At 43.3% G+C, this 26837-nt stretch overlaps 1 protein-coding gene across 37 annotated transcripts in view; it reads right to left on the bottom strand.

Moving 5' to 3' along the window:
- Positions 1–26837, bottom strand: part of JAKMIP3 (Janus kinase and microtubule interacting protein 3) — a 176715-nt gene that overhangs the window by 140431 nt on the left and 9447 nt on the right. The window contains exon 1 of one of the 37 annotated variants that reach the window (XM_073353985.1): positions 16058–16122. The exons of the other annotated variants lie outside the window; for them this stretch is intronic. The gene's annotated coding sequence lies outside the window, so the exon portion shown is untranslated. Of the gene's footprint in view, positions 1–16057; positions 16123–26837 lie in introns of those variants that run through there. 37 annotated transcript variants of the gene reach the window in all.

Below are 26837 nucleotides of genomic sequence, written 5' to 3' on the forward strand. Positions count from 1 at the left end.
GTGTGCCAGTCTTCTCTTTAACTGAGAGCACATATCAGATTGGCTAATTATTTTCATGTGCAATGATTCATTTGTTCCTCAGAACAGCAGGCAGTAGTTCATCTGGAAGTAGTGGACACTAAATTCTGCTTGTGAAAGCAATGTCTGGCTCGGTTTCTGTGCACAAAAGAATTACTGCGTATCCAGAAGAATTTGCTTAAGTTGTTAGTGTTCTAATCGATTCTTGGAGTGAATATGTGAACCAAAATCTGCCCCCATGTTAGGAGCTGCAACTCCATTAGCTTCAGAAGAGCTTCACCCACTTACACATGTGTTGTATTTGACCCATTATCTCCTCTGAATAAGATAACCAACTGAAAAGTTTCCAACCTCTGTGTCAGTCTTGCTAATGTACCAACACATTTAGGGCCCCCTACTATCCTAGAACTATGCATGGAATTTGCAGTTACATTAATAACAGGTTCATGTGTAGATCAATAATAGTATATTAGCCTTAAGCACAGGGCATACTCCACCCTTAAAAGGCCACAGACATAAATGCAGTAAGACCCATCCCTAGATTTATTACTACTTAAGTGAAAAAGGGATGTGTAACTGTGTCATTAAAAATGCCTGGCCAAAAATTCCAAGAAGTCTTGGCTGCCTAATTGTAGGTTTCTATAGAATAGTTACAATAGAAAGTCTTATCAATGTGTAATTGCAAATTAGTTGCATTCATTCCAAATTGGAGAAGTGATCTGTCTATTGTATGGCTCATAAGGAAATCTCCATCCCATCTTCTTATTTCCTTGACTGATTACTCTATCAATAAACATTAAATACCCATTAATATCTTGCATTTACATATTGCTTTTCTGGTTGCTTTGTACTGGAATGGCTCCAATCTGTGAAGGCCAATTTTAAAGCTGCTTTGCCAGTTAATATTTAAGCACCTGAACAAATATGTTTTTAATAATGAAAACCAGCATCTGTAGTGGAGAATAATGAACACTGTGTCTACCTTTTAAATGGTTTTCACAATGATACCACTGCTACACCTCTTTTTTTATTTTTTACCAGTAAAAGGAGCAATAGTTCAGAAAACAATTCACCATACGTTTCTAAAACAGGGAAAGTACTGTGAATCTCTTCTCCCACTGGCGAGCATCTACATGCATAAGTAAATCCAGTGATGTCACTGGGACTAGCTTATACGAATAGCTGCTCACTAATGTGTGTAAGGAGGTCACATTCCGGTCCTTGGGTGGAGTTCATCACTAACAGAGATAAACTTAAACCAGCCCCCAGCCCCAAATAATCCTAAACTACAATGCTGTGAAATTCCCATTCAGGTCTGAATTTCACAGGTTGGGTGCATATGTACTTAATTGGTAATTAAGGAAAGAGTAACATGATGTGAAATTATCCTGGGGTAGGAAGCAAGCAGTAGGAATAAATGGCCAATTTGTGTGCAAATAGATTAATAATAGAGAACGTCAAGGCTCAGCAGTAAGAGCGGTGATGTTTGAACTATTTATTGGTGACCTGGAAGAGAGAATGAATAGTAAGGTGTCAAAAGTTGCTGGGAACACAAAATTATGTAGGCCAGTCAGGACTCGGTCCAAATGTAAAACAAAGACTACCAAAAGAAAGTAATTAGGCAACATGTAATTCAGTATTGACTAGTACAAGAGAATATGCATTAGAAAAAAGAAAAGGAGTACTTGTGGCACCTTAGAGACTAACCAGTTTATTTGAGCATAAGCTTTCGTGAGCTACAGCTCACTTCATCGGATGCATTCAGTGGAAAATACAGTGAGGAGATTTATATACACACAGAACATGAAAAAATGGGTGTTATCATACACACTGTAAGGAGAGTGATCACTTAAGGTGAGCTAATACCAGCAGGAGAGCGGTGGGGGGGGCGGCAAAGGAGAAAACTTTTTGTAGTGATAATCAAGTAATCAAATGCTGGGCCATTTCCAGCAGTTAACAAGAACGTCTGAGGAACGGGAGGGGGGGGCGGTGGGGGGGGGAGAAATAAACATGGGGAAATAGTTTTACTTTGTGTAATGACCCATCCACTCCAAGTCTCTATTCAAGCCTAAGTTAATTGCATCCAGTTTGCAAATTAATTCCAATTCAGCAGTCTCTCATTGGAGTCTGTTTTTGAAGTCTTTTTGTTGTAATACTGCTACTTTTAGGTCTGTAATTGAGACGACAGCACCTCCTCAGCCGTGCAGAACACAATGCCATCCACAGCCTCAGAAACAACGTGGACATCATAATCAAAAAGGCTGACAAAGGAAGTGCTGTCGTCAATACTACAATACCCACCTGCTGAAGTGAAGAAACAAATTGACAGAGCCAGAAGAGTACCCAGAAGTCACCTACAGGACAGGCCCAACAAACCAAATAACAGAACGCCACTAGCCATCACCTTCAGCCCCCAACTAAAACCTCTCCAACGCATCATCAAGGATCTACAACCTATCCTGAAGGATGACCCATCACTCTCACAAATCTTGGGAGACAGGCCAGTCCTTGCCTACAGACAACCCCCCAACCTGAAGCAAATACTCACCAGTAACCACACACCACACAACAGAACCACTAACCCAGGAACCTATCCTTGCAAGAATGCCCGTTGCCAACTGTGTCCACATACCTATTCAGGGAACACCATCATAGGGCCTAATCACATCAGCCACACTATCAGAGGCTCGTGCAAATGCACATCCACCAATGTGATATATGCCATCATGTGCCAGCAATGCCCCTTTGCCATGTACGTTGGTGAAACTGGACAGTCTCTATATAAAAGAATAAAATGGACACAAATCAGACGTCAAGAATTATAACATTCAAAAACCAGTTGGAGAACACTTCAATCTCTCTGGTCACTTGATTACAGACCTAAAAGTAGCAGTATTACAACAAAAAGACTTCAAAAACAGACTCCAATGAGAGACTGCTGAATTGGAATTAATTTGCAAACTGGATGCAATTAACTTAGGCTTGAATAGAGACTGGGAGTGGATGTGTCATTACACAAAGAAAAACTATTTCCCCATGTTTATTTCTCCCCCCCACCCCACCGCCCCCCCCCCCCCCCCCGTTCCTCAGACGTTCTTGTTAACTGCTGGAAATGGCCCACCTTGATTACCACTACAAAAGGTTTTCTCCCCCGCCCCACCCCCCGCTCTCCTGCTAGTATTAGCTCATCTTAAGTGATCACTCTCCTTACAGTGTGTATGATAATACCCATTTTTTCATGTTCTGTGTGTATATAAATCTCCTCATTGTACCTTCCACTGAATGCATCTGATGAAGTGAGCTGTAGCTCACGAAAGCTTATGCTCAAATAAATTGGTTAGTCTCTAGGGTGCCACAAGTACTCCTTTTCTTTTTGCGAATACAGACTAACACGGCTGCTACTCTGAAACCTATGCATTAGAAGGCACAATTTGACTAGTCCAAAACCTTTGTGTGAAGGGTATCTGTAAACTTGTGGGAAAGAGCAAGTCATCGTTGTGAACATCTGTTGGATATGCAGCCAAACAGGTGCATAAGATGTTAAGCTGTATTGAGCAGGAGAGAGGAAACGAGAAGAAAAACATTATAATACCACAGTAAAATAAATGGTATACACTCAATATGAATATTGCATGCTTCTGAAAGAACTATAGTATAAATAGAACAATGGGATGGAAAAAAAATTAGGGGATGGTGATAGAGAGATGAAAAAAGATGGATGACACAGGTATATAAATTAATAATTGATGTACAGAAGGTCAACAGAATGTTCCCATTTACAAGACCAAGGAGCAATCTAATGACGCTAAAAGACTACACATTTTAAAAAGAGAAAAGAAAATTTAAAATGAAATGCATAATTAACCTAGAGATATCAATCCTTGTGCTTTAGGGTATAAACTAATCACTAACAGCAGGCTAGAATTAAATCCCTTCTTTACCCATTCCCACTCTCCCTCTGCCCCCAAAATAAATAATCTGGGAAAGTACTTCACAACAAGATGTATTACTGAAGTTTTACTCCTCCTTATGCAGCATTTGCTGCCTTAAGAGAATATGTGCTAGATTAATTAGACCATTGCAGATGGTCTGATTTGGTATGGCAATTCATGCAGCATGTCATATTCTTTTTGATGATAAAATATATGCCACTTCCAATCAACCAAGGTGGAAGTGGACAGAAAAAGAGAGAAAAAAGGATCATGTGCATGTGATTTTGCCTTTCCAGATCTATTTCCTCTTCCAATACATATAATTGTTGCTCATTTCCCCCTTTGCTGATGTTTATTTCCTCTTCACCCATCCACTTCACGCTTTATAGTTTTTCCTATCCTCCTCCTCCTGCTGCTATGACATGGGGGAAGAATTTGGCTCAACATATTCACTCCAAGAATAGATTAGAACCCTCACAATTCCAGCAAAACCCTTCCTTATATGCAGTTATTTTGTGCACTGAAATCACAGCTATGAAACTCTAGAGATCAATACCATGAGTCTGAATCACCTGCTTAATGTTCCTAATTTTGATTTAACAAAACACTAAAACTGACAAGCCAACTGGCTACACCAGGCTGTGGGAGAAATATTCTGCAAATCTGTGGCCATGTTTTGACTTCTGGTTTGTTTAACTTTTAAATCAGCTTTTTCAAAATATATTTCCTACAACCTAACAGTCTTCGTTCAGCGTTTTAAGCAACCTTTAGAGTCTTCACATTTCACTTTGTTCCCTTCAATAGCTGCCTTTGTTATGACACCTACCCATGTAGCCTCTCCTGTTTACAGACTCTATGCCATTTCTACTATGAAAGAGGAAGTATTTCCTCTTTGACAAAGATCTAGGGTTGCCAGATGTCCAATTTTCGACAGGAACGTTAAAAGTTTGGTCGGCGGCACAGTGCGGCTAAGGCAGGCTCTCTGCCTGCCATGGTTCCACGTGACTCCTGGAAGTAGAAGCATGTCCCTCCTCTGACTCCTACACATAAGGGCAGCCAGGGGGCTCCACATGCTGCCCCCGCCCCAAGCACCTCTGGAGCCTCCATTGGCCAAGAATCACAGGCAATGGGAGCTGCGGGGGAGGTGCCTGCGGACGGGGCAGCACGCAGAGGCACCTGACCATGCCTCTGCTTAGGATCCAGAGGGGGGACATGTCGCTGCTTCTGGGAGCTGCTCAAGGTAAGGGCCACCCGGAGCCTGCAACCCTGACCCCCTCCTGCCCTCTGAACCCCTTGGTTCCAGCCCAGAACACCCTTCTGCACCCCAAAACCCTCAACCCTAGCCCCACCCCAGAGCCCGCATTCCCAGCCAGAGCCCTCACCACCCCCCGCACCCCAACCCCCTACCCCAGCCCTGATCCCCCTCCCACCCTCTGAACCCCTCAGTCCCAGCCTGGAGCACCCTCATACACCCCAAATCCCTCATCCCCAGATGCACTCCAGAGTCTGCACCCCCAGTCAGAGCGCTCACACACACACCTGCACTCCAACCCCCTGCCCCAGCCTGGAGCCCCCTACTATACTCTGAACCCCTCAGCCCCAGCCCAGAGCCCCCTCCTGCACCCCAAATCCCTCATCCCTGCCCCCACACCAGAGGCCACACCCCCATCCAGAGCCCTCACCCCCTCCTGCATCCCAACCCACTGCCTCAGCCCGCAGCCCCCTCCTGCACCCTGAACTCCTCATTTCTGGCCCCACCCTGGACCCTGCACCCCCATCCAGAGCCCTCACCCCCTCCCACACCCCAAACCCTTGCCCCAGTCCAGTGAGAATGAGTGAGTGAGGCTGGGAAGAGTGAGCGACAGAGGGAGCGGGGATGGAGTGAGCGGGGGTGGGGGCTTGGAAAAGGGGCAGGGCAAGGGCAGGGTCTCAGAGGAGGGGCAGGGCAAGGGTGTTCTGTTTTGTGCAATTAGAAAGTTGGCAACCCTACAAAGATCTCAAATTGGTATGGCTATTGATCATTCCACTGTGCTTTGCTCTCCTGTTCCATAACAAGGAACTGAAATATTACATTCTGCTCTACTTCTTTAAAGATACCGGACCTGATTCTCCACTGCACTGCTCCTTGTGCAGTCACTTACAGCACTGCAAATGGAGTGCAAAGTGGGAGTAAAGTGCTACCATTCTGATTGGTAAACCCACTTTGCACTGGTGTAAATTAGTTCACAAGGTGCAGGACATCAGATAAGCAGGCCCACTGCTCCCATCAGTGACAGGAATAGTCAGCACACAGCCTGAGGCAGCATTATGTCTAGATGCTATCCTAACACTATACCGTTTCTGTGGGTCCAATTTCAATCACAACAAGCAGCAAAGCTGAAAGCACCTATTTTAGTTGTTGCTGTAGCTGGCTCCCAAGTGTTGTCAAGTGCAAACCAATAGTAAATAATTGATCAGAAAGAAAGCCTTGCTTTGAATGTACATTACATATATCCTTTGCATGTCAGGAACACTATATTCTAGGGATCAATGTGCTGTTGGCAACAGAATTTTCACAATCATTTTTGGCCTTTTCCATTTTATGTTGAAGATAAGACATTTCAAAATCTAAACTCTAAAGATGGCAAGAGGCCCTGCTGCTGTGAACTGAAGTAACAGCATTAAAGCAAGGCAAATATCTGAATTTTCAAATATAGCTCAGGCACCTCCTTTAAAATACCTGAGCTTTCCTTCCCCTCTCATCCCCATTAGTGTAGGCTTTGACTACTGACCAAAGGGAAGTTCTAAAACGTTTGTTGTTTGTGGTTTCTGTCATGAGCGATGAGCGTATCCCAGGTTTGGGGAGGCTAGCCCCCCAACCCCTCCCCTGCCGCCATAGGACTCCCCCTTCCATGCCCACCGGAGCCCAGCCCCCACTGTGACCACTGGCCCCTGCCCCAGACAGCCAGGCAAGCACCCTCCACCCCCAGAGAGCGCAGCCCAAGCCCCCTCCCTGCCCCTGGCCCTAGAGTACTGGAGAGCTGGGCAGCATGGCCCCAGCCTCCCTGGGCCACACCGCATGGCCCGCCCCCCCATCCACCTCGCCCCTGAAGGCGCCCCCCAGCCAGAGTGACCCCAGCCCCAGCCTTGGGCAGGCAGCGCAGCCGGAGCGGCCACAGTGCCGGGAGGACAGGCAGCATGGTGTGGCCCTGGGGGTGCACTGAGGCCCACAGTCTGCCTGCCCCAGCCTCTGGCACAAAGGAAACAGCAGGCAAGATGGGACCTAGGGGTGGAGCATGGGTGGGGAGACGTCAGACTGTTTGAGAAGGCAAACAAAGCCTTCCTGTGCCTACGATACCTGCTGGCCATGGTTTCAGAATGTCACCGAATCTCTGTCTTTGTAGTTCATAATTTCCTCTTTAACTCAATGATGTTTACCAAGAAAATAACTGTGGAGGTTGCAAGGCGATTTTCTTTCATAATAGTAATTTGTAAGGCCCAATCTCAATTGTCATGTTGAACCCTGATTTCTCCACTATCATTGGTCACAGATTTTTCTTTTAAAAACATAGCACTCTCCTATAAGGAAATAAGTCAGAGTGTTAGGTTCACCTTGGCGACATAGCTGGGTATTCACTTTCCTTTTCTATCAGGACTATCATTGTTTGCTTTTTTTTTTTTTAAACTCCTACTTCCCCTCTTCACTGAACATTCATCACAGACTTCCCAGCATGGATGGGTACAGATAATTGGCCCCTTCCATCTCAAGTTAATATTAGCCTGTGGTCCTGCTTCTAGGTAATATTCAACTACGATATGTTCTATAATAGTATTCTGGAGTCCACCCACACTAAAATGAAAAGACATTTCTGTGACGGTCCTTACCTCTACTGATGTCTCACATCACTCCCAGATTTGCATCATTTAAAGAGTAGGGTCTAGAGATAACATGCCACTATTTTAGATTATCCAATAGCAAAATCATATATTTTTAAGATTCATTAGAGTGTCTTCATACATATTATTATTAATCTGTATCACAACTGCCCCTTAAGTCCCTGCTGAGATTGAGGCCTCATTGTGCTACACACTTTTCAAATACATAGTAAGAACAATCCCTACACTGAAGAGTTTACAATCTAAGGTCCAAATTCAGGTCAGAATCCCTATTCAGGACAGCATTTAAGCATGTGCTTAACTTTAAAAGGCTTAAGTTCCCTTGAAATAATCAAGTTCTTAAGTGTTGTGCTGAAAAGGGATGATCTTAAGTGGGCCTGATTCTCATTTACATGATAGGTGCTTTCCACCACTTTGGCAGTGCAAAGCGGTATTAATATGTGTAACCCTTCTGCCCGGTGAAGCCAGCAGCAACTAGAGCTGGGTTCACGTGCCCGACCCTTATCTGCACCCCACTTGCAGTTGCTGTCTTTGGTCAGAGCAGACCTGGAGTTCAGAGGTGCATCTGCAGAGTTCACTTCCCAACCTGGGTGGAGGGGGCGGTAAAGAGGCACCTTACTTGTTCCGCTGCTCAAGCACTCACTCATCGTTCCCCTCTGCGAGGCTCTGCTCTGGCCCTCTCCGCCAGCTGCCCTGCTGGCTGCATGGTGCGCATCTCCGCCTCACCAGCCACTCATTCGCCAGCCAACTGTTAGTCACCTTCTGCTGCCACCTGCCTCTCTGCCATGACCTCTGCACATCAGTCTCTTGGTAATTTTCAGCTCTTTGCAGGCTGGGCAGAAACACAGCCCCATCTCAAGTGATTTCTAGGTCTTAGCAGGCAGGGCAGAAACACAGTCCTACCGCAACATGGTTTCTGCTCTGATTGAGCATTTAAAAATAACAAAGAGTCTCCTAATGAAGCCTATTTAGCTCTTTGAACACTGGGGAGGAACGGGTTTAACCAGTCCAGGGAGGACCCTTGGGGAGGGATCGCAGTCTGGCATTCCAGCTCCAGCTTAACGAGGTTCTTTCAACTGAAAGTCCTGCTTTCCTGTATTCCTACAATAATTACAAGATTGGTAACTGTATTTCACTACCCTTTCATCAGTACTTAAGTGATTTGTAACCCAACACCAGCCAAAGTTGATTACTTTGACACTGCTCTATCTGCTGAATATCTAAGCAGGGCAGGAGCAAACTGTATTTACATAAAAAGAAAAGGAGTACTTGTGGCACCTTAGAGACTAACCAATTTATTTGAGCATAAGCTTTCGTGAGCTACAGCTCACTTCATCGGATGCATACTGTGGAAAGTGTAGAAGATCTTTTTATATACACATAAAGCATGAAAAAATACCTCCTCCCACCCCACTCTCCTGCTGGTAATAGCTTATCTAAAGTGATCACTCTCCTTACAATGTGTATGATAATCAAGTTGGGCCATTTCCAGCACAAATCCAGGTTTTCTCACCCCCCCCCCACACACACAAACCCACTCTCCTGCTGGTAATAGCTTATCTAAAGTGACCACTCTCCTTACAATGTGTATGATAATCAGGGTGGGCCATTTCCAGCACAAATCCAGGGTATAACAAGAACGTCTGAAGGGGGGGGTAGGAAAAAACAAGGGGAAATAGGTTACCTTGCATAATGACTTAGCCACTCCCAGTCTCTATTCAAGCCTAAGTTAATTGTATCCAATTTGCAAATGAATTCCAATTCAACAGTTTCTCACTGGAGTCTGGATTTGAAGTTTTTTTGTTGTAATATAGCAACTTTCATGTCTGTAATCGTGTGACCAGAGAGATTGAAGTGTTCTCCGACTGGTTTATGAATGTTATAATTCTTGACATCTGATTTGTGTCCATTTATTCTTTTACGTAGAGACTGTCCAGTTTCACCAATGTACATGGCAGTGGGGCGTTGCTGGCACATGATGGCATATATCACATTGGTGGATGTGCAGGTGAACGAGCCTCTAATAGTGTGGCTGATGTTATTAGGCCCTGTGATTGTGTCCCCTGAATAGATATGTGGGCACAGTTGGCAACAGGCTTTCTTGCAAGGATAGGTTCCTGGATTAGTGGTTCTGTTGTGTGGTATGTGGTTGCTGGTGAGTATTTGCTTCAGGTTGGGGGGCTGTCTGTAGGCAATGACTGGCCTGTCTCCCAAGATTTGTGAGAGTGTTGGGTCATCCTTCAGGATAGGTTGTAGACCCTTAATAACGCGTTGGAGGGGTTTTAGTTGGGGGCTGAAGGTGACGGCTAGTGGCGTTCTGTTATTTTCTTTGTTAGGCCTGTCCTGTAGTAGGTGACTTCTGGGAACTCTTCTGGCTCTATCAATCTGTTTCTTCACTTCTGCAGGTGGGTATTGTAGTTGTAAGAATGCTTGATAGAGATCTTGTAGGTGTTTGTCTCTGTCTGAGGGGTTGGAGCAAATGCGGTTGTATCGCAGAGCTTGGCTGTAGACGATGGATCGTGTGGTGTGGTCAGGGTGAAAGCTGGAGGCATGTAGGTAGGAATAGCGGTCAGTAGGTTTCCGGTATAAGGTGGTGTTTATGTGACCATCGTTTATTAGCACTGTAGTGTCCAGGAAGTGGATCTCTTCTGTGGACTGGACCAGGCTGAAGTTGATGGTGGGATGGAAATTGTTGAAATCATGGTGGAATTGCTCAAGGGCTTCTTTTCCATGGGTCCAGATGATGAAGATGTCATCAATATAGCGCAAGTAGAGTAGGGGCGTTAGGGGACGAGAGCTGAGGAAGCGTTGTTCTAAGTCAGCCATAAAAATGTTTGCATACTGTGGGGCCATGCGGGTACCCATAGCAGTGCCGCTGATCTGAAGGTATACATTGTCCCCAAATGTAAAATAGTTATGGGTAAGGACAAAGTCACAAAGTTCAGCCACCAGGTTAGCCGTGACATTATCGGGGATACTGTTCCTGACGGCTTGTAGTCCATCTTTGTGTGGAATGTTGGTGTAGAGGGCTTCTACATCCATTGTGGCCAGGATGGTGTTATCAGGAAGATCACCAATGGATTGTTGTTTCTTCAGGAAGTCAGTGGTGTCTCGAAGATAGCTGGGAGTGCTGGTAGCGTAGGGCCTGAGGAGGGATTCTACATAGCCAGACAATCCTGCTGTCAGGATGCCAATGCCTGAGATGATGGGGCGCCCAGGATTTCCAGGTTTATGGATCTTGGGTAGTAGACAGAATATCCCAGGTCGGGGTTCCAGGGGTGTGTCTGTGCAGATTTGATCTTGTGCTTTTTCAGGGAGTTTCTTGAGCAAATGCTGTAGTTTCATGCTTTGTGTGTATATAAAAAGATCTTCTACACTTTCCACAGTATGCATCCGATGAAGTGAGCTGTAGTTCACGAAAGCTTATGCTCAAATAAATTGGTTAGTCTCTAAAGTGCCACAAGTACTCCTTTTCTTTTTGCAAATACAGACTAACACGGCTGTTACTCTGAAACCTCTATTTACATAAACGCACCCCAAGTCTCTTCCCCTCCCAGCTCGCTGTCAGGGAAGCATTCGTTCAGATCGTGCTTACTCATGAATTCAAATGTAATGTATACCAATATTAAAGGCCTTTTACACTGACAGACTGATGTAAAACATCTGTAGTGGCCCAAGCACGTACTTAAGTGTTTTCCTGAATCAGAGCCCAGGGTGAAAGAAAGGAAATATTATCCCCATTTGTAAAATGGGGCTTTGAAGCACAGAGTGACAGAGAAATTCTGTGGCAGAGCCAGGAATTGAACTAGATATCTTGGGTCCAAGTCCAGTCCCTTCCTCTCTTTGGCATTACAGACCGTATGACTTGTTTTTTCATGGCATCACTAGTTAATGAAATCACCGTGTTTAGAGCAAAGTTAGTGCAGTTTTACCTCCCTCCCCCTTTTATTTTAAATGGTTATTTCTCTGTTCTGTTCTTCGTGGCTTCTTCTTTTTATTCTCTAAATATCTAGGAAATTAAATGTAAAAAATCCCTGTGTTCATTAATATTATACAGTGAACTAAATCACAAAAGCCAGGACATGCAAAAGGTTTGAAAAGCAATGTTAACTTAGCCTCTTCGCAGGTATGCAGTATTTCCTATTCCTGTTTTTTTAGTAACTGAAAGTTCACATATTACTGTGGTTTTCATTAAGGACTTAATTCTGCTTCTATTTGAGTCAATGACAAAACTCCTACTGATTTAAGTGCATATCATAAAACGCATAGAATGTGCAACACATATTGAATAAACTACACAGGGATTACCATTGCAACCTTAAGGACCTTCTGAGTTCATCTTACCCGCCTAACACTTAATTACTGCACATCCAACACAGTGTAGGCAGGGCTGGCAGTGCTGACTCTTCTTAAGGTTGCCCGATACGTCCCATTATAAGATCTATTTTCAATTGCTTATAACTTTGCCAAATTTTAACAGTTTGGGCTGAATTCCTTCCACCTTGGCAGTCTGCCGCAAGTTGAATCTTTTAAAAAATTCCAGTCTAAACATTTCAGCCATTTCTAAGAACAAGGGTAGAGAAAAATATGTTGCTTTGCCCATGTTAAAAATTCTGACAACCTTTTATTTGAACAATTCTAGCAACCCCCTTCACTTGGAGTAGAGACTTCAAATTTGGCAGAGTTAGCCTTTGTTTCAGGAATGCACGTTTTGTCATTCCTGTGAAAATCCACCCAGATTTGGCCAATTTGAAAACAATTACAGTTCACATATGCTCAGTAGAGACTTGTTTGATTTTAGCAGCTAAAATCTCGGAAGATTCAATCCTTACTGAGCATGCTCCATCCCCTCACAGCTTTCAAGCTGACTGGACTGTACATACATGATTTCCACAGGGTAACTGACTATGCTCCAGCCCCAGCCTATAGGGGCCAAGCCAGACCTTCACTGTAATGGCTGCTCCAGGCCAGGATGGGGCCAAGCACTAGAACTGAGAGCAGGGATCCTGTCTCTCTTGTGGTCTCAATGACACCCCCCCACCCTTTGCTGGCAGCAAGGAGGAGAAAGCCATCTGATTTGAATGAAGAGGAAACAAAAGACAGACCAAAGGAGAGGGAAAACAGTAAATTGGGACAAGAAGTCCAATGGTACTAGAACAGGAGGGTGAGAGAGAAACTGGGACTGGCTGGGCAAGGAAATCAGAACAGGCACCCAGGGTTGGGGAGGAAGGGAAGGGAAGCTGGCACTGGGCAGAAGGGGATCAGGGACCCTGTGGATGGAGGAGGGGAAGGATCCAGCTGGCCAGAGATGAGATCACACAAAGGATTAGGATTAGGATTAGGAACAATATGGAGGAAGCAGGGACAAGGAGGAGGGAGAGAGGTTTGACAAGGAGTTTTGTATGGAGGGAAAACTGGGGCTACCTGGGCAAAGATACTGGGATAAAGAGCTTTGGAGAGGTGTGTGGGAGACTGGTACTGGGGAGAGAGTGTAAAACAGGGAGGGAACAAAGACAGGTCACAAGAGGAGCTGAGAGGAGGGAACTGGGAGAGCTGGCAAGGAGACTAGGACTGGGTGTGGGGAGAAGAAAGACTGGCAGTGGGAAGGGGAAGATTGGGACTACACAGTGAGCCAGATAGGTAGACTAGGACTAGCTGGGCAAGAATATTGGGACTGGGATGAGAGCCTCAGAAATGGAGACCAGGACCGAGTAGACAAGGTGAAGGGAACTGGGATAAGGAGCTAGGAGAGGGAAAGAGACATGCTATGGAGACCGGTTGGAGAGGCCAGGGCAGAATGGCTCAAGCTTGGGGGAAATGGTCAGAAGAGTCTATGTCCACTACAGCACACTCCCTTCCAGAGCCTGGAAAGGAACCCAAGATTCCTGAGACATACTCCTCTGCTGTCAGCAAATATCTATGAAATCCAATCTCAAAATATGCCCCCCCTTCCTCTCTAGTGCAGGTCCACACTGAGGATGACAACCTATTACTATCAAAGTGATCCTGTTATCTCAAGTCGCAGCTCTATGCAGAGGATCTAGAGGTTCCAACCCTGCTGATGACCTGTGTGATGTCAGCATGACAACACCTGAGGGGATTGTCTGTTAATTCAGTTTGCTTTTTTAAAACTTCAAGAAATTACACACCAAAAACCCCCCAGAGAAACCTACTGTGCAAACTTAATTCTGGCATTTCCTAACTTTCTTTTAACAAAGTTTGAACATTATTAAGGTTGCAAAAGACACGTCATCACCATTTAAAAGGTTGGCATTTATCTTTTAAAAGTATTCACCATGACAAATATTTCTTCTCTATATATAACAGAGTAGAGCTGCAGATCGACAAATGCTAGTTAATTTCAAATGGTAACGGTGACATTTTAATTGTGATCAATAGGTGCTTGTACATTCTGGATATGTTTAGACGGGAATAAAAAATCCACGGCTGGCTCTGGTCAGCTGACTTGGGCTGAAGGAGCTCGGGCTCTGAGGCTGAAAAATCTGATGTCTGAGCTTAGGCTGGAGTCTGCACTCTGGGACCCTGCAAGGGTGAAAGGTCCCAGAGCTTAGGCTACACCCATGCTCAGATGTCTACACAGAGATTTTTAGCTTCACAGCCCAACCCTCACAAGCCCAAGTCAGCTGACCTGGGCCAACTATGGCTGTGCCATCGGCTTTTATCCCTGTGTAGACATACTCTGAATGTGTACAATTTCCTTACAGTAAGTAACTTAAACATGCCCTCTACTGAGTAATTTAACTCCCTCCTCCCATCTTTATACTCTGCTGGTTGAATGTTTGGTTCCTGAATTTATTACTCAAATGGATCCAAAAATACTGTTAACAAGCCTGTTCTTTGGATTTCAAACCCCATTCTGCAGGCTTAAGGAGATGGACAAGCTTCAGATAAGACAGGTCGAATGCTTGTCTGAACTGCTACAGCATAACTTCAAGCACAAATATAGCTACTGCACCTGCAGATCCTGAAAAGCAAACAAAACCTGCTCCAAAGGCTGGAGAAACCCCTAGGACAACTAGATTTAAACAGACACTTGTAGAGTTAAGGAAAGCATGGAGAGATCACAGAACACTGAGGAAGTCAATTGTAAACCAAGAGCAAAACACAGGCATAGATTAGACAGTTCCTGTGGTACTAGCAAATTCCACCACTGGGGAAGCTATCCACCTGACCCTTCAGTCTGGTTACTAGATCTGGTAAGAAAAACATGTTTCCATTAACTATGTCTTCTGTGAACATTTTTGTTTTGAAGGAAATTTTCTGATCAGTTCCTCTAATTACCCAGTCTGCCCAGCTGGCAAAGTACCCATTTTCAATCTGCAGCTGCCTCTTTGAAAGGTTTTCCATCTTTAGAGAACCATATTATTTTGTACCAAGTCTCTAACTTATATATCAATCAATGGCTAGAATGGTACAGTATAAAATGAGCACAAATAAAACAGTGTTCAGTGTACCCAGGATCAGGTTTAGTAGCAATTTAATTTTTGATATTTCTGGTGGTAGCACTATATTCTGCCTTAGCAGAGGCATGAAGTCCATAGGTATGTTTATACTCCATTTAGACACCACGGCTGTCCCATGCCAGCTGACTGGAAGGGTTACCTAGGGAGGTGGTGGAATCTCCATCCTTAAAGGTTTTTAAGGCCCGGCTTGACAAAGCCCTGGCTGGGATGATTTAGTTGGGGTTGGTCCTGCTTTGAGCATGGGGTTGGACTAGATGACGTCTTGAGGTCTCTTCCAACCCTAATCTTCTATGATTCTATGACGGGCTCGTGGGGCTCAGGCTGCGGGGCTGTTTGTGGTGTAGACGTTCCAGCAGCTGCAGCCCAAGCTCTGGGACCCTGTCACCTTGCGAGGCCTACAGCCCAGGCTCCAGCCTGAGCCCGGTCATCTCCACTACCATTAAATAGCCCCATAGCCTGAGCCCCGCAAGCCAGCTGGCACAGGCTAGCAACAGGTTTTTAATAGCAGTGTAGACATACCCTAGGAGCCAGCTACCGTGATTCAAATATTCCCCCCTACATTTGCCTTAGAAGGGCTGTGCATTCCAAAGCTCTGTAATACATGAAAATCAATGTGAAGTTATACAGACTGAATTAACCTTATAATATTATTTGACAACCAGTTTGACAATAAGGTTTTAAAGAAAATCTTATTAAGACAAAAGTAAGCTAATCCATCAAAAAATTGCAGAATAAAGCTTTCCTCACCTTTGCTTTAATTCCAGAACATAAGTATTTCCTTTCTTGTCTAAACTCCAGCTATTGCACTTCAGCTCCGAAGGGTCTATGACTCAGCAAAGAGATCAGCTTTTATTTTTCAGATGGAACTTACCAAACTGTCACTACATCAAGGGGAGGATCTCTTTCCATGATCCATTTCTCTGCTGTCCTCTGAGACATCTTCACTAAATCCAACCAGTCCAGTTACATTATGACAACTGAGAAGAGTTTCTTTCAGAAAAATAAAATATAAGCCTGTTTGGAAAGAATATTGGCTAAGAAATAATATTTTTCTAACATGTATCTGCACTGTATCTAAAGAAAAGGTAGAGTCTTATAACTCCAAGGGAAAACTATAGTCGAAGGAGTTATGCTGCAAATTCAGACAGCTCTGGATTTGTGTTTGTGATACAGTTAAAGCCAAATAAAAATACTGGCCTAAATTCTCTCTTGCACCAAGATACCCTCAAAGCGTGGGGAAGAGGCATGATGTAGTTAGAGAACCAGTTAGCTGACTATGCTCCTGACACTGGCTCATGCTGAAAACTTTCCCTAAGGGGATCTATGCGAGCTGGTGACTGCCAGATCCACACCACGCTCCGACCACGCCCTCCCCACCCCATCCCACCAAGGCTGGATGTAGAGTGGCACAGGAGCTGGGTACTCCAGCTGAGAACTTCCCCATGCCAAGGGGATTCTTAGCAGGCCAGATCTAGCCGCTTCCCAGCCCCTTTGTGCTGCTAGGGCAATGAAAAGAGGAAAAATCAGAGAAAAGAATCTGGCCCTGGAACTTTTAATTATTTTGTAAAATCTTAACTCCTCCTCCTCATTCCACCTTCATGGTGTGTTATAAACATGTCCGTATTTTACATAATTTTATCATCAGCAAAATTAGCTTGTTTCAGCTAAACAAATGTCAGATCGATATTTCCAAGGAGGATCCTTTTGATGGCACCAAACATTTTTATTTAAGGAGGAAAAATACTATGGAAGTTAATGAGGGGAGGAAAACTTTAAGCACATTCTTTTGTTTGCTGTTTCTTGTATTAAACTGCTGTACACCTTGATGTCACATTATTATTTTTATTTTCATCGGAATCCACGTGAAGAAAAACACCTGAAATTTATTATGAGTCTTGTGGTATTTGGTGTTCTTCTTAATGCCCCAGCTTCTGGAATTGCATAAGAATCTCAGCTTTCACTTCAAACAAATAAGTTTCTAGCCCTTGTGTTTGTGGAGAAGTGTTTGAAAATGTGACCTGAGTGCACCCTAAAGGCTCAGAAACCTGAAGGTAAAGGAAGAGAACCTAAAACATATTATTGTTTTTTTTTAAATCTCTTAATATTTAAGGCATGATATTTTGGATACTGAATCACGAACACCTGGGGTTGGCAATACTGTATTTAGATACTATAGGCCTGATTTTCAGCGGTGTCAAGACTCCACATCTTCAAGTCAGTGGGAACAATTGGTACTCAGGAGCTCTAAAAATCCAACTCTACTATTTTGTGTCCTATTGCTCTTTTTACTCTGCCAATAGTTTACTCAGACATTTCAGAATATAGAGCCAGATCCTCAGCTGGTTAAATTGGAGCTGTGTCAATTTCCACCAACTGAAGATATGCCCCTTAGTATTTTAAAAACATGAAAGAGGCTTAATTATTAATCAAACTTGGTATTTTCCTAGTTGCAGTTGCTTTCAGTTTAAATTAGGATAATTTGCAAGTTTGTATCTGTGTTGTCAACCAACTGAATAGTAAAGCAAAAGTCTGAGCTCCAGTAACCACAGACAAACTACATGGGCTTGATGACCCATGAAATTTCATCTTTCATTTCTTTGTTTATTTTCCTAGTAAAGTGAGAACTTGATTTGAAGAAAGCGTTATGCTGAAATTCACAGTACCATAAAATACAAAGAGCTACATAAAGAACACTCTTCCCTGTTGCCAGAAGAGCAGTCTCTAATCTAGCTTTCCCGTGCCACTCCCCCAACCTCCTTACTACTTCACAGCACTTTGCTCGCTGTTGTTTTTTAGCTTATTAATAAAGTGAGATTAAATATCAAACTTACACTTGACTCTGAAATGAAGCAGTTTTGTCCCCTTTAACTTTTGATACCATGTAGGTGCTTTGAAGGACAGGAGGAAGTCTAGGCTAATATTTGACTAGCTTATTAAAACCAACAAAAAATCAAGACAGAAATGTAAATCTGTGTCTCAAAATAAATAAATAAATCAAACATTTGAAATCAGGATTCAGACCCTCATCTACAATGAATGATTAAAAATGAAGAAATCTTAGCTTTCCAAAAGCAACCCTGAAATAAACGATGTTCACTCTTTTATGCTGTTTAATATTACAGTCATCACTAACATGATTTTGCAAAGGTCCCAATCCTGCATGAAGCGGAAGTCAATGAAAGCCTATGGAGGTCTACACTTAGGAGTTGCCCTGAACCTTGCAAGATCAATTGTAGATTTCCAGTTCACTTGTAAACCAGTGAATGAGGAAACATGCCATCATAAAGACTGATCAAAATGTAACAAATCACTATTACTATCTCTAGTGGGGCGGCTGCCCCACTCCTGGAGAACAGGGGATTAAAAGCAGCCAAGCTAGGTTGATTGGGGAAGAAACCACAGCCGTGGCCAGCTCAATTAGGGCCCAGCTGGCCCCAGTAAGAGGGCTAGGGGCCAGGAGCTGGTGAGAGGAGTCTGACTCTAGCCCTGGAGTGGAAAGGACTGGCTGCCTGGGAGCTCAGGGTACCAGAGTAGAGCAATGCTTGGGAAAGGCAAGAGGAGCTCGGGAGCCCCAGCCTGGCAAATCTCCAGGCTGTGGGCTTTGTTAAAGGCCAAAACAGGTACTGGGGTTGCAGAGGTGCAGCCCGGGCTTAGGCAGAGGCAGCTGGTCTGACCCTCTTGCCAATGATGAGTGGCCTTTACAGACTGCAGTTTGCCCCAGCAAGAGAGGGCAAGATGACGACTGGAAGTAGTCACTGAGGCAAGGTGGGGATAGAGGAGTGGGGACTCAGAGAGTGGGGGTACTGCTGGGGCAGAACCCCAAGGTAAAGGGGCACCAGGGTCCAGGAAGGAGACACTGGCCTGCAGAAGGCGCTCCGTACGCTGGAAAAGAGCTAATTCCCACATGACCAGCAGGAGGTGCCGTGCCTGTGAGTCTTCGCCTCGCTACACTGTCCATAAACTCAGACTATGGAGAAGGTGGCTGAAAGGCCCAGATCCAGAATGTGCCAGAGCTCTACTAGTGACACACAGGCCCTCTCAGAAGTCCAGAGAGGCCCGGGCCACTTCCAGCTTTTGAGGCCCCTAGCCATAAAAAAAATAAAAAATGATGACACATGAAAACAAAACAAGGCACCAAAAAAAAAAAAAAAGTGTGAGACAATTTGAAAAAAAAATTAACAAATGCTGAAAAGACTTAAAACTAAGGAATACTAATTAAGAACACAAAACGAAACAGTCAGACAGATTATTATCCCTATCACTGAATCAAAACTCAAGCATGCAAGGTATAATATAACAGGCTGAGCTGAAGACAAAGGGATGACATATATATAGTAAATACAGATACAGACAGAGGGATAATGTCCAAAAATTTCAAACATGTGTCCTCACAAAACTCACTGTACAAGATTGTACTCACAAATGTTCACCTTGAATCTGGGCCTATAGACTACGAAAGCCTATGATGATGACCAAGCTACCAAGCTAGGGCTCAACCAACCAACCAGTCACCTCTTTTAACTACCATATGAAGATAATAATGATGAATTCTCACACATACATAATTCCGTAGTCAACTAGACATAAAACTATAAAGACACTAAAATGTAACAATTCTCTACCTTTCAACATGCACTTGATCCAGCACCAGCCACTAACAAGTGGTTTGTTTATATAATCAGCTGATCTGAGAGGACATGTTCATCATGGTCTAATCTTGTGCCATCAGAACCGATGTATTTTTATTAATATTTATGAACATTTTAAACTCTTTAATATGACAAAATCTGTATCAGTTAACAAAAAAAATATGTCCTTTACCAAATCACATCTCTTATTTGCTTAAATTTGAAGCTCTAAGCTGAGTGTGTGTATCACATTTTCTTCCGATAGGGATGTGCATAAAAACAAGCTGCGAAACTTATCAAATGCCAAAAAATTAATAAGTGTCTACATTTGAGGCCCCCTTTGAGCTTGAGGCCCAGTCCAAATGGCCCTCCTGCCCCCCACTCCCTTTGATTGGCCCTGGTGGCATGACAGCAAACATGCTGGCCATGTTGGGGAATTATATATCCTTTTAAATAATTTCCCTCCACAGCTTTAGGATTAACTTTAAAAATACTGTCCCTATGATATACTGTAAGGACCTTGTTGTGCCTGTTCTCCTGGCTAGTTGCATCAATACATGTTCCCTCTCTAACTTTTGCTGAGGTGCATCATTGTTATAACTTCCTTACTTGTTGTACATTGGAAGCCATGGCGGTTTTAATATAGTCTCACAGGTTACAAGTCTAGTCTTGTCTTATCTATTTATTTTTATTGTTAAAGCTAAAGCCTGCATGTTTCAAAATGCAAGGAAACCAAGGATGCCTGAATCCTACAGATGCAATGATGAGTCATTATCACACCACGATGGGACAGTACACCCAAACTTCAGCCATCAGAAGTGCGTAATAGATGCCTATATGACTCCTATAACCACACATTACATATTTTAAAAATCATTACAATATTTAAGATCATCAACAGTGACCTGGCAAGAAGATGTCTGCCAGTGTGAGCTTCAAGAAAGGTTCTAAGAAAGGACCTTGTCCCCTGAATGCACAGTAGAAAGCACATGGCGGAGAGCAGAAACAATCCCACAGAACTCCATGGATTTCAAAAGCTGCCTCCTGCTGCCCATCTCCCACTACAGAGACTTAGCATTTTCAAAGTCAGCACTTCCTCTCAATCATCCACATCAGCTATTACTTGTGGAGATGACAACTCAATGCCACCAGGCATTGCAGACAGACCAGGGCAATGACAGGAGGCCTTTGAAAAGAACAGATTAAGTGTAATGCCACAAGGTGGCCAGAGGTCTATCAAACAAAGGCCATTTAACCCTCCCTTTGGGAAGAGGCATCAAAAAGGTTTGATCTGGTCAGCTAAACTGAACAGGAGGAAAAAGGATCAGGAGAGAGAAAACGGGATGCTTTTCATAGCACCTGACAAAGACTCTCACTGTCATATCGGAGGAGCTTGTCAGCCAGTAGATTAACATTGCAACAGAGTAATGGAGCACTCCTTTTGCATTGCCAGAAGCAGACATATTCAAATTCTAGGTTAACTGACACACACTACACACCGCCAAGGTCAAATATTTATTAGTCTAGTGCAGAGGTCTTCATTCTGTGAGGCGTGCCCCCCCTCGGGGGGCATGGAGTAACATTTGTGGGGGCGAAGCTGAGGCCCAGACCAGCCACTACAAGGGGTGGGGAGGAAGCACTGCCCAACTCTGCTCCTGGCCCCAGCCCCGGCTGCCCGCCCCACCCTGGGGCTCTGCACCCAGCTGTGGCTATAGGTCTTAACCTGCAGCTGACGGTCCATTCCCACCCCCAGCGTGGCCCCAGCCCCCTTATCTCTGTCTGCGTCCCCCACTCTCAGAGCTGTGGTCCAACTCCCGGCTCCATTGCGGGGCGGGGGAGGTGATAGGGGTAAGGGGAGACACAAGATAAAAAACTTGGGGACCACTGGTTTCATGGTCAACTGACAGTAAGGAAAACAGAAGTGCCCATAATAGCCTTATTGCACCTACTAATGTGTATCTGTTAGAGGTAACATAACATTGCATCTCACTGTGGCCCAGTGTATACATGTGTAGGCCAGGTTTGGACAGGAAGAGAGAACACCTGCTGACAGCTGGTGTCCAGAGTGTTCCAACACCTGCCTATTTCAAATGTAAATCACTGATTCTACTGCAGAATTTTACAATTACATACAGTTTGGGGGGTTTATGCAAATCCCTGATTTCCTTCTCCCTTACATTGGTAAATCAGAGATACATCTGTTGAAATTAATGGAGTAATTGGTGCTAACGAAAGAAAAACCAGGACCAGTAAGTATGGTTTAAGAACAATTTGAACATGAATGACTTTATAAGAAAACACTGCAGTAGAATATCAGACTATTTCATGCCTTATGAAATGCATTTAGAAACCTTTAATCAAGAAATACAACAATAGATTGAAACACTGAAATATCACTACTGTCCGTAGCAGCACTTTGGACCACTACTGCAGAATACTAAAGTACTTACATTTATATAGGGAGTACCTATGCTACATAGGACAGGATGCTTCCTTTATACTTCATATCAGCGATTGTGCCTGTTTTTAAAATTATACCCAGTTGTTTTCTGCTTAGTCAACTATATACATATTGGGGGGAGGAGGGATTTAAAAATATTTGAAGTGGTATGAATCAAGCACTCAGATTGTCCCAATAACTGACTTAATCACAGGCTTCTGAAAACACCAATGTTTGTAGATTATCCTCAGTTTAGAATGCCCATTCCATCCCTCTCCACTTCACACTCCAGAGCTAAGAATGTCAACAGTCCCACATTCTTCTCAACTACAATAAAACAAAGCAGTATTATGTTCTTTGCTAATTCATTTATTGAAAGACAAAACCCAGACAATACTATTTGCAAAGGATGAATTAGCTGTATTCAGACAGTTTGGACTGACCTGGTACTTGTTGCTGCCTGGATTTAAAGATGACAACACATTCTTCAGTATGACTAGAGTATTTGCAAGCTATTTACTTTTAAAATAGAAGTTCATCCGAAAGGGCTTGGAACCAAAAATTTTTAAACAAATCTACAGAGAACTTGCAGTGGCTTAAAAAATAAAATTGCTGAATATTTAAAGCTTTCTTTACCTAAATGGCTGCAGTTGCTAGGCAACATGGACCACATATACGGAAGTGTCCTTTGCTGTGATGTGTTGTGCTTTATTCTAGAAAATCCTGGTATATGTTTTATAGCAAGCCATGACTGTATATTAGCCTGATTTTTACTACTGTATTGTTAAAGATTTATTTTTTGTTGCATTAATAAGTAATTTTTTTGTTAGAAGAATAAGTTCCACATACACTAGAACCTCAGAGGACTGTGGGGAGAATTAGAGGAAGGCATCCAAAACGCACAAACATTGCTTTATAGTTCACTGAGTAAGCATGAATGGGGAATCCTTCCATGGTGGCAAGCAGTTCAAAAACTCAGTGTGTCATGGTATAGGCTTGGTATAGGCCTGTGTGAAAAAATGATCCCTAGGGGCTGTAGGCAACTATGTAACATGATTCCATGAGGTGCTGAGGGCTCTCAGTTCTCACTAGATGCAACAGGAATTGAGGAAGATCAGTATCTGAAGGCTGGTCTACACTGGGAACTTACATTGGCATAGCTACATCTCTCAGGTGTGTGAAAAATCCACACCCCTGAGAGATGCAGCTGTGCTGACCTAAACCCTGGCGTAGGCAGCACTAGGCTAACGGAAAAATTCTTCCGTTGACCTAGCTACCACCTCTAGGGGAGGTGGAATAACTGTAGTGATGGGAAAACCCCTCTCACTGCTGTAGCGAATGATTATACTGAAGTGCTCCAGTTGTGCCGCTGTAACATTTTAAGTGTAGACATACACAGAACTGATGCCTTAGAGAGTATCAGAGACAGGGAGAGAACGCTAAGTAAAAATCATTAACAACCACACTTTGCATTTAGATAGTAACTTTCATCTGATGATTACAAATCAGTTTACAAGCAATTAATGAAACCACAACAACCCCTTCAAGTATCTACAGTAGTAGTTATTTCTGTTATACACTTTAATAACCCAAAGTATAACGAGTTAAGTAACTGGCCTAAGGCACATGGGAAGCTAGTGGCATGGCCAGGAGTAACCACCAATCACATGTTCTAACTCAGCAGATATGGTACATTGAAACAGGAGTGACAGCTCTCTCAGTGCCAGTCAAGCAAGAGGATGAGAGCTGCTTTTATGTTTATGGAGAGGAGTGGGAGGTCTTCCTATGCCATTAGCACCAGAAGGAAAGCTGTTGTTTCCTCTACTGCCTTTATTTTAACCCTTCTTCTAAACACTAAGCAAGTTGGGCTGAATGAAATTTTTCCACTAAAACTTTTTGCCACTGAAAAATACAGATTTAGGTCAACTGAAACATTTCTGAATTTGTGTTAATTTTAGTGAAATTTTCCAGTTAAAACAAAACAAAAACAACTGGAAATACTGAAACAAACCATGTCCACATTAACAAATGTCTCATCCTCATTTTACACGTTGGAGGACAAGGTGGAGCTTTTAGCTCAGTGCTTAGGGAATCCTCCGCTCTGGAGCAGAGACTGGAGCCCAGGTCTCCCCCCTCCCATGAGCATACCTCACTTCCAACTATAGGCTATTCTAGGGCAGAGGGGGTCATCTCTCCCAGTCTTCCCTGTTGAAGCTGATCTACTTTGTATAACTAATTAGACAGTTATTGGAGTGCCCAAACCCTTAGGCTATAGAGTCATTCTCAATCTCTGTCTCTAGCCCAATGATTAGTTAATTATTCACACAGAGTGGAACAGCTTCAATAGGAGAGACTGAGAGAGACCCACCCCATAGCCCAGTGATTAGAGCACTCTCGTGAGAGGGGAGAGACCTGAGTTCCAATCCGCTAATCATTGGGCTATGGGGTGGGAGGAGGTATTGTTTCATGGTCTCTGTGTATATAATGTCTTCTGCAGTTTCCACAGTATGCATCCGATGAAGTGAGCTGTAGCTCACGAAAGCTCATGCTCAAATAAATTGGTTAGTCTCTAAGGTGCCACAAGTACTCCTTTTCTTTTTGCGAATACAGACTAACACGGCTGTTACTCTGAAACCTGCTCCAGGACAGGGATTCAAACCTGTATCTCTTGTATGCCAAGGACAGCTATCAAAAGGAGTGCTGTTAAAGAACACCTATATGGCCTCAAGTACTGCCATGTCCATTGATTATAATGAGACATGTCAGTCAATTGATCATAGTGAATTTGTCCATACTAAAAGGCATAGACCTAGGTGGACCTGAAGTGGTGACACTCAAAGGGAGGATTAAATGACTACAAACTAAATTGGAGAGAACTGAAGACATCCTTAAATGCTGACAAATCGCAGGCTACACTTGTGGGTCACATTCCCAGAGACAGTGATAAAACAACAACAACAAACACTAAAATACAATGAAAAGATGAGGCTTTATGCCAGTGGGTTTGGCTGTGGGCAATAGCGGTACATTTCAGAATTTCCAGGCCAGTTTCCATTAGCGGTTGGGTGATTGGATTTCTGTATAGTGCTCGTATGTGTTAATGCATTAACGTCAAGAGATTTTCCTCTGAATTCTGTTTTAAAGATGCCGCTGTTTTAGCAAATCATTTTGTTTGTTACTTCCATCTTTCAGTCATGATTTGGAAAGAAAGAAGCACATTTCTGACATTTTTGTCTCAAAATGACAAATGCAGCCTTTTAGTGGCCTGTTTTTAAGGGATAACAGTGTTGGTCTAGTTTGTTTACTAGTTTCAGAGTAACAGCCGTGTTAGTCTGTATTTGCAAAAAGAAAAGGAGACTAACCAATTTATTTGAGCATAAGCTTTCATGAGCTACAGCTCACTTCATCGGATGCATATTGTGGAAAGTGTAGAAGATCTTTTTATACGCACAAAGCATGAAAAAATACCTCCCCTCACCCCACTCCCCTGCTGGTAATAGCTTATCTAAAGTGATCACTCTCCTTACAATGTGTATGATAATCAAGTTGGGACATTTCCAGCACAAATCCAGGTTTTCTCTCCCCCCCCCCCCCTTGTGCTTTGTGTGTATAAAAAGATCTTCTACACTTTCCATGGTATGCATCCAATGAAGTGAGCTGTAGCTCATGAAAGCTTATGCTCAAATAAATTGGTTAGTCTCTAAGGTGCCACAAGTATTCCTTTTCTTTTTGTTTACTAGTGAACTTAATTTTCTTTTGTGGCATGTTTTCAATGTCACTAAGTTAGTGGGCATCTTTTCCCTCTCGTTAGGGAGGGTTTTCAAAAATGCTCATCTTTGGTCTAAATCTGTTCCTGTTGTAGTCTGCTGAGCAATTTTGAAAATCCCACATTTAATGGCAAATGGGAGAAATTATTATTGGAACTGTAGTAAATGAGATGTAATAATCTCTCTCTTCTTTCAAGTGAGTTTAGCGCATCTGAAAAATACCCAGTTGGCATCACTGCTTATCTACAAAAGAGATTATAGTGTGGACTGACGTAGGGGGCCCCCATTTATGAAAAAAGATTATAATTTGCTCTCAATATCCATTGATCATGATGAGAGGCTGCCAGTTGATGTCTACTGCTGTGGTTGGTTTTCTGAAATAGGAACTGAAATATCACCAGCTCATGCTAGTTAGTCTTCAAGACTCATCTTGGAAAAGCCTCCAGCTCTGGAGATCTGAATCAGATCTATGTAGATTTTTTAATAGACGCACATGCACACAAAAATACATATATATTCTTGTGCCCTACATTTATTACAGAGCAAAAGTCCAGTTTCAAGCCAACATTCTCTAAAATAAGATATATTACCATTTTTCTGCTATATCTTGATTTTTTACGGTATGTTATTTTGATTTTTTTCATAGAAAGGAGGGAAAAATAATCTGATAGAAGTACTCTGCCACCGAAGTG

The sequence above is a fragment of the Lepidochelys kempii genome, chromosome 7, assembly GCF_965140265.1.
Source record: "Lepidochelys kempii isolate rLepKem1 chromosome 7, rLepKem1.hap2, whole genome shotgun sequence".
Taxonomy (NCBI): Eukaryota; Metazoa; Chordata; order Testudines; family Cheloniidae; genus Lepidochelys; species Lepidochelys kempii.